The sequence below is a fragment of the Hyla sarda genome, chromosome 7, assembly GCF_029499605.1.
Source record: "Hyla sarda isolate aHylSar1 chromosome 7, aHylSar1.hap1, whole genome shotgun sequence".
Taxonomy (NCBI): Eukaryota; Metazoa; Chordata; class Amphibia; order Anura; family Hylidae; genus Hyla; species Hyla sarda.
In genome coordinates this window covers 97,314,428-97,326,613 of record NC_079195.1, presented here as the reverse complement: position 1 = coordinate 97,326,613, position 12,186 = coordinate 97,314,428, and the positions used below count along the sequence as shown (strand labels likewise).

Sequence of the window (12,186 nt, the reverse complement as noted above, 5' to 3'; positions counted from 1 at the left end):
GATTACAGTAAGTATCCGGCTGCAAGTTTGAGCTGCGGCTCAAACTGCCAGCGTGAAACTACTGTGAACCCCCGCCCGTGTGACTGTACCCTAAAAACACTACACTACACTAACACACAATAAAATAAAAAGTAAAAATCACTACATATACACATACCCCTACACAGCCCCCCTCCCCAATAAAAATGAAAAACATCTGGTACGCCACTGTTTCCAAAACGGAGCCTCCAGCTGTTGCAAAACAACTACTCCCAGTATTGCCAGATAGCCACTGACTGTCTAGGCATGCTGGGAGTTTTACAACAGCTGGAGGCACCCTGTTTGGGAATCACTGGGGTAGAATACCCCTATATCCACCCCTATGCAAGTCCCTAATTTAGGCCTCAAATGCGCATGGCGCTCTCTCACTTTGGAGCCCTGTCGTATTTCAAGGCAACAGTTTAGGGTCACATATGGGGTATCGCCGTACTCGGGAGAAATTGTGTTACAATTTTTGGGGGGTATTTTCTGCTTTTACCCTTTTTAAAAATGTAAAATTTTTGGGAAAAGAGGCATTTTAGGTTAAAAAAAAATATTTTTTTACATATGCAAAAGTCGTGAAACACCTGTGGGGTATTAAAGTTCACTTAACCCCTTGTTACGTTCCCCGAGGGGTCTAGTTTCTAAAATGGTATGCCATGTGTTTTTTTTTTTTTGCTGTCCTGGCGCCATAGGGGCTTCCTAAATGCGGCATGCCCCCAGAGCAAAATTTGCTTTCAAAAAGCCAAATGTGACTCCTTCTCTTCTGAGACCTGTAGTGCGCCAGCAGAGCACTTTTCACCCCCATATGGGGCGTTTTATGAATCGGGAGAAATTGGGCTTCAAATTTTGGGGGGTATTTTCTGCTTTAACCCTTTGTAAAAATGTTAATTTTTTGGGAAACCAAGCATTTCAGGTAAATTTTTTTTTTTACATATGCAAAAGTTGTGAAACCCCTGTGGGGTATTAAGGTTCACTTTACCCCTTGTTACGTTCCCCAAGGGGTCTAGTTTCCAAAATGGTATGCCATGTGGGTTTTTTTGCTGTCCTGGCACCATAGGGGCTTCCTAAATGCGGCATGCCCCCAGAGCAAAATTTCCTTCAAAAAAGCCAAATGTGACTCCTTCTCTTCTGAGACCTGTAGTGCGCCAGCAGAGCACTTTTCACCCCCATATGGGGTGTTTTCTGAATCGGGAGAAATTGGGCTTCAAATTTTGGGGGGTATTTTCTGCTATTACCCTTTTTAAAAATGTAAAACTTTTGGGAAACCAAGCATTTTAGGGAATTTTTTTTATTTTTTTTTTCCGTATGCAAAAGTCGTGAATCACCTGTGGGGTATTAAGGTTTACTTTGCCCCTTTTTATGTTCCCCGTGGGGTCTGATTTCCAAAATGGTATGCCATGTGTTATTTTTTTGCTGTTCTGGCACCATAGGGGCTTCCTAAATGTGACATGCCCCCCAAAAACCATTTGTCGCTCCTTCCCTTCTGAGCCCTCTACTGCGCCTGCCGAACAATTAACATAGACATATGAGGTATGTGCTTACTCGAAAGAAATTGGGTTTCAAATACAAGTAAACATTTTCCTTACAAGCAGAGAGCTTCAAAGTTAGAAAAATGCAAAATTTTCAAATTTTTCATCAAATTTTGGGATTTTTCACCAAGAAAGGATGCAAGTTACCACAAAATTTTACCACTATGTTAAAGTAGAATATGTCACGAAAAAACAATCTCGGAATCAGATTGATAACTAAAAGCATTCCAGAGTTATTAATGTTTAAAGTGACAGTGGTCAGAATTGCAAAAAAGTCCTTAAGGTGAAAGTCCTTAAGGTGAAAAAGGGCTCAGTCCTTAAGGGGTTAAACAGCAACTGGATGAATATTTGCAAAAGCATAACATTAAGGGATATAGGCCCTGATTTTTTTTTAGCATGTTGTGATGCCCACGCTGTAGCATGTTGTGATGCCCGCGCTGTAGCATGTTGTGATGCCCGCGCTGTAGCATGTTGTGATGCCCGCGCTGTAGCATATTGTGATGCCCGCGCTGTAGCATGTTGTGATGCCCGCGCTGTAGCATGTTGTGATGCCCGCGCTGTAAAATGTTGCAGAAAATTATTTTCAGTATAATAATCAAATATACCAATTGCCACAGAATGGGAAAGTGCTAAAAAAGTTTTTACCATTTAAAACTACAGCTCCCAGTATGACCTTAAGTATGTGGTAAGGTTATGCTGGGAGTTGTTGTTTCACCCATCATTACTGCAGAACTTACAAGTGACTCCAGCTCTGATAGGACATAGTGAAGAGAATACACAATAAAATCTGTTACTACAGGTGACGTCTTCTCTATAGTGAAGAGAATACACAATGATATCAGTGACTACAGGTGACGTCTTCTCTATGGTGAGGAGAATATACAATGATATCAGTGACTACAGGTGACGTCTCCTCTATAGTGAGGAGAATACACAATGATATCAGTGATTACAGGTGACGTCTTCTCTATAGTGAAGAGAATACACAATTATATCAGTGATTACAGGTGACGTCTTCTCTATAGTCTTTTCTTATCTAATTCAGATGGTACATACCGCCAGGACTTGTTTCAGCTAAATGTTCACCCAGCAGAACTTGATACCCAGATTGCTCCTCACTATGTCAGGATTCTGATCCTCTGTATGAAAACAATAATTATTATAATACTGCCAAACACCATATCCTTTGAATATAATACTGGCACACACTGTACCCTCTGAATATGATACTACTACACACTGTAACCTCTGAATATATTACTACAACACACTGCACCCTCTGATTATAATACTACCACATACTGTGCTCTCTGAATATAACCTTGCCATGCACCCTCTGAATACAATACCGTAATTATGTGGCCCATAAAAACCATACTACCCTTATAATATACACTATGGCCGACATGTATAATTGTCTTTAGACTGTTTTTTGTGTCTAAAAATGGTGCAAAAAAGACGCAAGCAGGGTTTATTTGTGCCTTTTTTGCGCTTGAGTTGTAATCCACCGATTTTGGCAATACACATAATATGGAAGGGTTTTATGAACTGCACCTTTTTGTGAAAAGGCGCAAAAAATTTGCAAAACCACTGAAAAGTCTCTAAAATTACACCAGCCCAGACTTAGCTTTTTGGTGTATGTGAAGAGTGAAATTTTAGAAAATGTGACCTGCACAAAATGTATCAAATGGTCTACTTTTTAATAAATTTGGTGCTCCAACACATTTCCAGCACACAAAAAAGGTGTAAAAATGCTTCACTTACACCTACAATGATAAATGCCGGCCCATACCTCTGAAATACAAAACACTCTGTGCCCCTCATATATGGTAATAATGCCCCATCCTGTGCCCCCACATATAATAATTATAACCCGTCCTGTGTCCCCCACATAATAATAATGCCCTCTGTCCTGTGCCCCTCGCATATAATGCACCCTGTCATGTTCCCCTCACATATAATGCCCCCTGTCCTGCCCCCTCAGGGGGCATTATATGTGAGGGGCACAGGACATAGGGCATTATATGTGGGGGCACAGGACAGCCCCCCCCCCCCCCCCGTCATGTGCCCATATAATGCACATATAATGCCCCCTGACATATGTCCCTGACTTATAATGCCCCCTGTCCTGTGCCCCTCAAATATAATGCCCCCTGAGGGGGGCAGGACAGGGGGCATTATATGTGAGGGGCACAGGACATGGGGCATTATGTATAAGGGGCACATGTTAGGGGGCATTATATGTGAGGGGCACAGGACATGGGGCATTATATATGAGGGGCACATGTCAGGGGGCATTATATGTGAGGGGCACAGGACATGGGGAATTATGTATAAGGGGCACATGTCAGGGGGCATTATATGTGAGGGGCACAGGACATGGGGCATTATATATGAGGGGCAAAGGACAGGGGGTATTATAAGTAAGCGGCAAATGTCAGGGGGGCATTATATGTGCATTATATTGGCACATGACAGGGGGGGGCCCCTGTCATGTGCTCCCACATATAATGCCCCCTGACATTTGTCCCTCACATATAATGCCCCCTGGACATGGGGTATTATATATGAGGGGCACATGTCAGGGGGCATTATATGTGGGGAGCAAATGACAGGGGGGCATTATATGTGGGGGCACATGACAGGGGGGCATTATATATGAGGGGCACAGGACAGGGGGTATTAAAAGTAAGCTGCAAATGTCAGGGGGCATTATATGTGCATTATATTGGCACATCACAGGGGGGCCCCTGTCATGTGCCCCCACATATAATGCCCCCTGACATGTGCCCCTCATATATAATGCCCCCTGACATGTGTCCCTCGCATACAATGTCCCCTGGACATGGGGTATTATATATGAGGGGCATTACATATGAGGGGCACAGGACATGGGGCATTATATATGAGGGGCACATGTCAGGGGGCATTATATGTGGGGAGCAAATGACAGGGGGCATTATATGTGGGGGCACATGACAGGGGGGCATTATATATGAGGGGCACAGGACAGAGGGTATAAGTAAGCTGCAAATGTCAGGGGGACATTATATGTGCATTATATTTGCACATGGCAGGGGGGCCCCTGTCATGTGCCCCCACATATAATGCCCCCCTGTCATTTGCCCCCCACATATAATGCCCCCTGACATGTGCCCCTCATATATATAATGCCCACTGACATGTGTCCCTCACATATAATGCCCCCTGGACATGGGGTATTATATATGAGGGGCATTATATATGTGGGGCACAGGACATGGGGTATTATATATGAGGGGCACAGGACATGGGGTATTATATATAAGGGGCACATGACAGGGGGGCATTATATGGACATATGACAGGGGGGGGGGGGGTCCTGTCATGTTCCCCCACATATAATGTCCCCCTGTCATGTGCCTCTCATATATAATACCCCATGTCTTGTGCCACTCACATATAATGCCCCCCTGACATGTGCCCCTCACATATAATGCCCCTGAGGGGGCAGGAAAGCCAGGGGCATTATATGTGAGGGGCACATGTCAGGGGGGCATTATATGTGAGGGGCACATGCCAGGGGGCATTATATGTGAGGGGCATATGTCAGGGGGGCAGTGAGGAGCACAGGACATGGGGTATTATATATGAGGTGCACATGACAGGGGGGCATTATATGGGCACATGACAGGGGGGTTCTGTCATGTGCCCCCACATATAATGTCCCCCTCATATATAATACCCCATGTCTTGCAACCTATAATGCGGTTGCTGCCCCCCTGACATGTTAAATTGTGCCCCTCACAGTGCCTTACATTATAAATGGCCCCAAGGGCTGTCACCTTTCTCTCTGGGACCCGGTGACTCAGACTGCCACGCTGCGGCGGCTGCTGCTCAGTCCTTGTGTCAGTGGGAGCCGCGGGGACGTGACTTCCGGGCGCCGCCGTGAAGTGGATGACGTCACCGCAGCTCTCACTGACAGCTGCCGCATCGCGTGTGACTGACGGAGGTGACGACGGCTGGGGTGTTGAAAGATAGAGGGGAGCGGGGGGGGGTTAGGGGGGAGGGTGTGTCGGCGTTAGGTTTTGGCGGCAGAACAGGAGGCGGGTCACCGGTCCGGGCGGCCTATGCGGGCCGCCTGTGCAGACCACTGGGCCTATTTTAATGTAAGGGCCTGGAGCGGCAGCTCCATCCGCCCCTACATTAATCCGGCCCTGATGATCAGGCATCAGTAGGCTAGGAAAGAAAACTCTCGACGCTATTTTAATTCTTTGAACACCTGCGTTCGGGCTGCATCTGTCTTTACTTCTTTAAGATCCTGTTATCGACTTTGGTCCTCATTCTGGTTCTTATTTTGGTCAGTATTTTGTGCAAAACCCAGGAGTTGGTCCAAAACACATACCTTTTGCAATGTATTTTTTCTGGTCTAAATATAGCCACAAAAAACTGTATAAGGACAGTACAATATAATGTCAATAAAAGCAATCTGTAGCAGGCAATTTGATGGAAACGTAATTCAATCTAAGTAAATGACTACAATCTCTAATAAGGTAAGTACCTCAGGACAACAAATAGCTGGCTACATAACCATCAAATCAAGAAAATATTCAAATGATAGAATATAAGGAAAATACTAGATAGAATATAGATAGGAAGACAAGGGGGAGGGAAATGGAGAAAAGGAAAGAGCAGGAAAAAGAGAAAAAAGAGAGGGGATGGAAGGAGGAGTAAGGAGGGTGGGAAGGGTAGGACGTAGTAAAGAAGAAAAAGAAAATACCTTGTGGCCGAAACAGATCCCGGCAATCCGCGACATCCCTGTGAGAGACAACATATTGTTGCAGTTTTTGTGATGAGCCTGGGCTCCTTACATGACAGTGTGCTCAGTCTATAACTGGCCGAGGCGGGTATTCGCTGCAGCCGGCGATACGCTGACCACAGAATGACGTTTCGAGCCTAAGAAGCACGGAGCAGCAGAGGAACAAGACGTAGATACCGGAGCAACGGGGGAACGTAGGAAGGGGAGTTAAAGTTTAGGCTGCATATCTCCTTTAACTGACAAACTGCATTTAGTATACTCTCTGTGCCACATTTCTCAAAGACTCTAAAGCACATGTCTGTCCTGGTCAGGATGGGCAAACTGCATGCTCAGTCTGTAAACCAATGGGTGTAGAGAATCTGTAATGTGGCAAATCAACCACTAGATGGCTCTCAGTCCTTATAATTACACTAATGCAAATGATACTGGGATCACTATTAACTATAATTACAAATATATATACAGTATATATATATATATATATATATATATATATATATATATATATATATATCTGAATGTGCGTATGTATTTGTGTGTGTATGTGTGTATGTATGTATTTGTGTGTGTATGTATGTGTATGTGTGTGTGTTCCAGCATTAGTTCCAAACGGCTAACGACATTTCCATGAAACTTGGCACACATGTTACTTATATGTCAATAAAAAATATAGGATAGGCAAATTTACCCTTTCCTGCCCCATTTGCAAGGGTCAGGGTTTTTGTTTAAAGTCGCATACAAGTCTATGGGAAATATATGTTACTGCATAACTTCCAAACGGCTGGAGATATTTCGATAATACTTGATCACATGTTACTTATATGTCCACTAAAAAAACAGGATAGTTAATTAAACCCTAACTTTCCCCTCCATTTTTGAGGGTCAGGGTTTTTTAACTTGTTGGGGACGGAGGGCGTACAGGTCAGTACGACCGACCAATGGCATTTGGGGGTGGGGGGGGTAAAAGTTAATTTCCCCCACTTTGCCCACCTATAAAAGTCCGGGCAGAGCAGGGGGAACACGTGCGGCGAGGGGGGAGCATGGCCCGCTTACCGGACCAACGGCGGCGGCGTCATCGAAGCAGCAGTGGTGGAGGAAGGAGGATTGCGGCCCAAAAGTGTGGCAGTGGAGGAGGCTGCAGTAAAGATTGCCGGTAAGTGATCTTCACTGTGGCCTTCTGAAAGTTGCAAAACTACAACTCCCAGCATGCCCAGAGAGCCAAAGGCCTCCTGGAAGGCCTTTCAGGACTCCTGATGCCACCTCCAGGCTGTCTCTTTCAGCCACTATATGGTCTCCTCTGGAGGGCCACAGTTTGGAGACTACTGTGTAGTGGTCTCTAAACTGTGGTCCTCCAGATGTTGCAAAACTACAACTTTCAGCATGCACTGACTGTCTGGGCCTGCTGGGAGTTGTAGTTTTGCAACATCTGAAGTGGCACAGTTTGGAGACCACTATACAGTGGTCTCCAAACTGTAGCCCTCCAGATGTTGCAAAACTACAATCAGGGATTGCTGGGCATGTAGTTCTGCAATATCTGGCCCTTCATATGTTGCAGAACTACAACTCCCAGCATGCCTGGACAGTCTGGGCATGCTTGGGGTTGTAGTTTTGCAACATCTGGAGGGCTACAGTTTGGAGACCACTAATTAGCGGTCTCCAAACTGTTCTTCCCCAATTGCTGCATAACTGCAACTCCTAGGATGCCCAGACTGTTCAGGCATGCTGGGAGTTGTAGTTCTGCAACATCTGAAGGGTCAGATATTGCAGAACTACACGCCCAGCATCCCTAACTGTCTGGGCATTGTGGGAGTTGTAGTTTTGCAACAGCTGGAGGCACCCGGGTTGGAATCACTGAGCTAGAGTCTGTTTCCTAACTAAGTGGTTCCCCACCAGTGTGCCTACAGCTGTTGCAAAACTATAACTCCCAGCAGGTACGGTCAGTCAGTGCATTCTGGGAGTTGTAGTTTTGAAACAGCTGAAGGTTTGGGGTGCCCTCCCCCCCATGTGAAAGTACAGGGTACATTCACACAGGCGGGGGTTTACAGTGGGTTTCCTTCTACAAGCTTGAGCTGCAGCAAATTTTCCACCTCAGCTCAAACTACCAGCGGAAAACTCACTGTGAACCCCCGCCAGTGCGAATGTATCTTAAATACACTACACTACACTACGCTAACACAAAATAAAAAGTAAAACACTGCATATACATATACACCCCCTTACACATCCCCCCCATCCCCCCCAATAAAAATGAAAAACATCTCACATGGCAGTGTTTCCTAGACGGAGCCTCCAGCTGTTGCAAAACAACAACTCCCAGTATTGCCGGACAGCCATTGACTGTCCTGGCAGGCTGGGAGTCTTGCAACAGCTGGAAGCACCCTGTTTGGGAAACATTGCTGTAGGGTTTTGGTGGAGACAAGCCCCATCCTTGTATCCGGGTTCACCCCTATTGCAAATTCCTCATTTAGGCCTCAAAATGCTCATGGCACTCTCTCACTTCAGAGCCCTGTTGTATTTCAAGGCAACAGTTTAGGGCCCCATATGGGGTATTTTCGTACTCACAAGAAATTGACAAATTTTGGGGGGCTTTTTCTCCTTTTACCCCTTATGAAAAGGTAAAGTTGGGGGCTACACCAGCATGTTAGTTTAAAAAAATTTTCACTATCATGCTTGTGTTGCCCCATACTTTTCATTTTCACTTGAGGTAAAAGTAGAAAAAGACCCCCAAAAAAACCACCCACATGTGACCCCATTTTGGAAACTACACCCCTCACGGAACGTAACAAGGGGTAGAGTGAGCCTTAACACCCCACAGGTCTTTGACAAATTTTCATTAAAGTTGGACATGAAAATTAAAAATGTGTTTTTTTCCCTTGAAATGCTGGTGTTACCCCAAATTTTTCATTTTCACAAGGGGAAATAGGAAAAAAGTCTCCCAAAATTTGTAACATCATTTTTTCTGTGTATGGAAATACCCCATATGTGAATGTAAAGTGCTCTGCGGGTGAACTACACCGCTCAGAAGAGAAGGAGCACCATTGGACTAGGCTGGAATTGAAGGCCATGTGCGTTTACAAAGCCCCCATGTGCAGGAACAGTGGACCCCCCCCACATGTGACCCCATTTTGGAAACTACACCCCTCATAGAATGTAATAAGGGGTGCAGTGAGCATTTATGCACTACAGGTGTCTGAAAGATTTTTTGAACAGTCGTCAGTAAAAATGAAAAATTTTATTTTTCATTTGCACAGCCTACTGTTCCAAAGATCTGTCAGATGCCAGTGGGGTGTAAATGTTCACTGCACCCCTTACTACATTCTGTGAGGGGTGTAGTTTCCAAAATGGGTTCACATGTGAGGGGGTCCACTGACTTCTATTCCAACCAAATTCTCTCTCCAAACGCCCAATGGCGCCTCTTCTCTTCTGAGCATTGTAGTTCGCCAGCAGAGCACTTAACATCCACATATGGGGCATTTCTATACTCAGAAGAAGTGGGGTTACAAATCTTTGGGGGCTTTTTCTCCTATTACCCCTTGTGAAAATGACAAATTTGGGGTAACAGCAGCATTTTATTTTATTTTTTTTACGTCCCAATTTAACGAAAGCTTGTCAATCACCTGTGGGGTGTTAAGGCTCACTGTACCCCTTGTTATGTTCCTTGAGGCGTTTAGTCTCCAAAATAGTATGCCATGTGTTTTTTTTTACTGTTCTGGCATCATGAGGGCTTCCTAAATGCGACATGTCCCCCCAAAAGCCCAATGTTGCTCCTTCCCTTCTGAGCCCTCTAGTGCACCCACAGAGCATTTTACATCCACATATGAGATATTTCCTTACTCGAGAGTAATGGAGTTACAAATTTTTTGGGGGGGATTTTCACCTATTACTCCTGAAAATGAAAAGTTTGGGGTAACACCAGCATTTTAGTGTTAAAAATCGAATTTTTCATTTTCCCAACCCACTTTAACGAAAGTTCGTCAATCACCTGTGGGGTGTTAAGGCTCACTCTACCCATTGTTACATTCCTTGAGGGGTGTAGTTTCCAAAATTGCATGGCATGTTGGGTTTTTTTTACTGTTCAAAATTTGCTCTCCAAAATGCCATTGAGCCCTCTAGTGCACCCACAGAACACTTTACAAGAGAAAAATAAATTACAAGTTTTGGAGGGCCTTTTTACCTTTTAACCCTTGTAAAAATAAAAAAAAAATGGGGCTACAATAACATTTCAGTGTAAAAAATTGAGATTTTGATTTTTCTCCTCCATTTTGCTGCTATTCCTGTGAAACCCCTAAAGGGTTAACAAACTTTCATCTCAAAATCAAATTTATAAGTAAAAGAATCCCTGAGTTACTAATACATAAATTGATAGAGGTCAGATTTGCAAAAAATGCTCCCGTCCTTAGAATTTTAATGGGCTCCGTCCCCCAGGGGTTAAAGTCCCATGAAAATCTATGGGAAATCTATGCACCAGCATAACTTCAGTAAGGCTGGAGATATTTCGATAATACTTGGTTACATGTTTCTTATGTTATGTCACATAAAAATATAGTATAATGGATGTCATTTTGGGGGGAAAATTGTGTCAGTTCGTAGCCTGCTTTCTTATCTACATTGAAGTGTTTTATATCATTGTTTTTATGTTAAATGTTCAAATAGTCAAACTCCTTTTCGGCTGGTGTCACACACAGCATTTTTTGAAAAACTGTCAATGTAGTTTTTGAGCCAATATCTTGAGCCATGAGCTAGAAGTGGATAAAGCTGGAAAAGGAAGTACAGTGACCCCCCGACTTATGATGGCCCCGACATATGATCATTTCAACATATGATGGCCTCTCAGAGCCCATCGTATGTTGAAGGCAGCATCAACATATGATGCTGCTGTGTGTCGGGGCCATCATACAAACAGCTATCCGACAGCGCTGACAACTTTAGCAACTGACAGATAGTTGTTTAATGTTCCCCGTGTGCCCCGTTCTGCCTCCTGTTACTCACATGCTGTCCTGCTAACTCACGGGGGCTTCCACTGTGAGCTCCCGGTAAGCCCCGCCCCCCCAAAGCAGCCATAGCCAATAGCCTGCAGCATCTTGCTGCAGGCATCCAATGAGCTGCTGGCTGCCCTCCCCTTCCTTTCCTATAGAGCTGTAGTCGGCAGGATCGTAATGGAGGACATTCTGTCCCCCCCTGAAGGTATTTAAAGAACTGTACAGTACTGTATGCGATGTCACACATCACATACAATACATATACACACTATACACCCCATACATCAATGTTTCCCTATCAATGTGCCTCCAGCTGTTGCAAAACTATAACTTCCAGCATGCCCAGACAGTCAATGGCTGTACATGCATGCTGGGAGTTGTAGTTGTGCAACAGCTGGAGGCACCCTGGTTTGTTAAACACTCTCCATACACTCCACATACAATGGTCATCCCAGAACCAATTAGCAGTTTCCCATAGAGATATGTATTCAACATACAATGGTTCCGAGGCCCCAGAACCAATTACCATTTTTACATAGACATATGTACTCGACATATGATGGTTTCAACATATGATGGTTCTCCTGGAACCAATTAATATCATATGTTGAGGGACCACTGTATACGGCTAAGTCTCCACTTGTTTTTATTTTTATTTTTTTGTGTTTTTCCACCCAAAAAAATGCCAAATGGGAAAAATGCCACGGACAAATGTTAGCAGGGAGTCAATAGGGAAAAGCAAATTGCCAAACCCACTTTCCGCAGTATGCTGAGACTATGGCATTTTTAAAATGAATAACATCCCTACTTCCCTCCGCAGCCATACAGCATTCCCTACATAGATCGGGACTCAGCTGTG

At 44.4% G+C, this 12,186-nt stretch overlaps 1 protein-coding gene across 1 annotated transcript in view; it reads right to left on the bottom strand.

The window, feature by feature from the left end:
* LOC130282156 (interferon-induced protein with tetratricopeptide repeats 5-like) overlaps window positions 1-5,408 on the bottom strand; it is a 54,518-nt gene extending 49,110 nt beyond the window's left edge. Inside the window, exons 1-2 of the mRNA XM_056530118.1 lie at window positions 5,375-5,408; window positions 2,607-2,689 (exon numbers count right to left, since the gene is read on the bottom strand). The gene's annotated coding sequence lies outside the window, so the exon portion shown is untranslated. The remainder of the gene's footprint in view (window positions 1-2,606; window positions 2,690-5,374) is intronic.
* Between the last annotated feature and the right edge of the window lie 6,778 nt (window positions 5,409-12,186).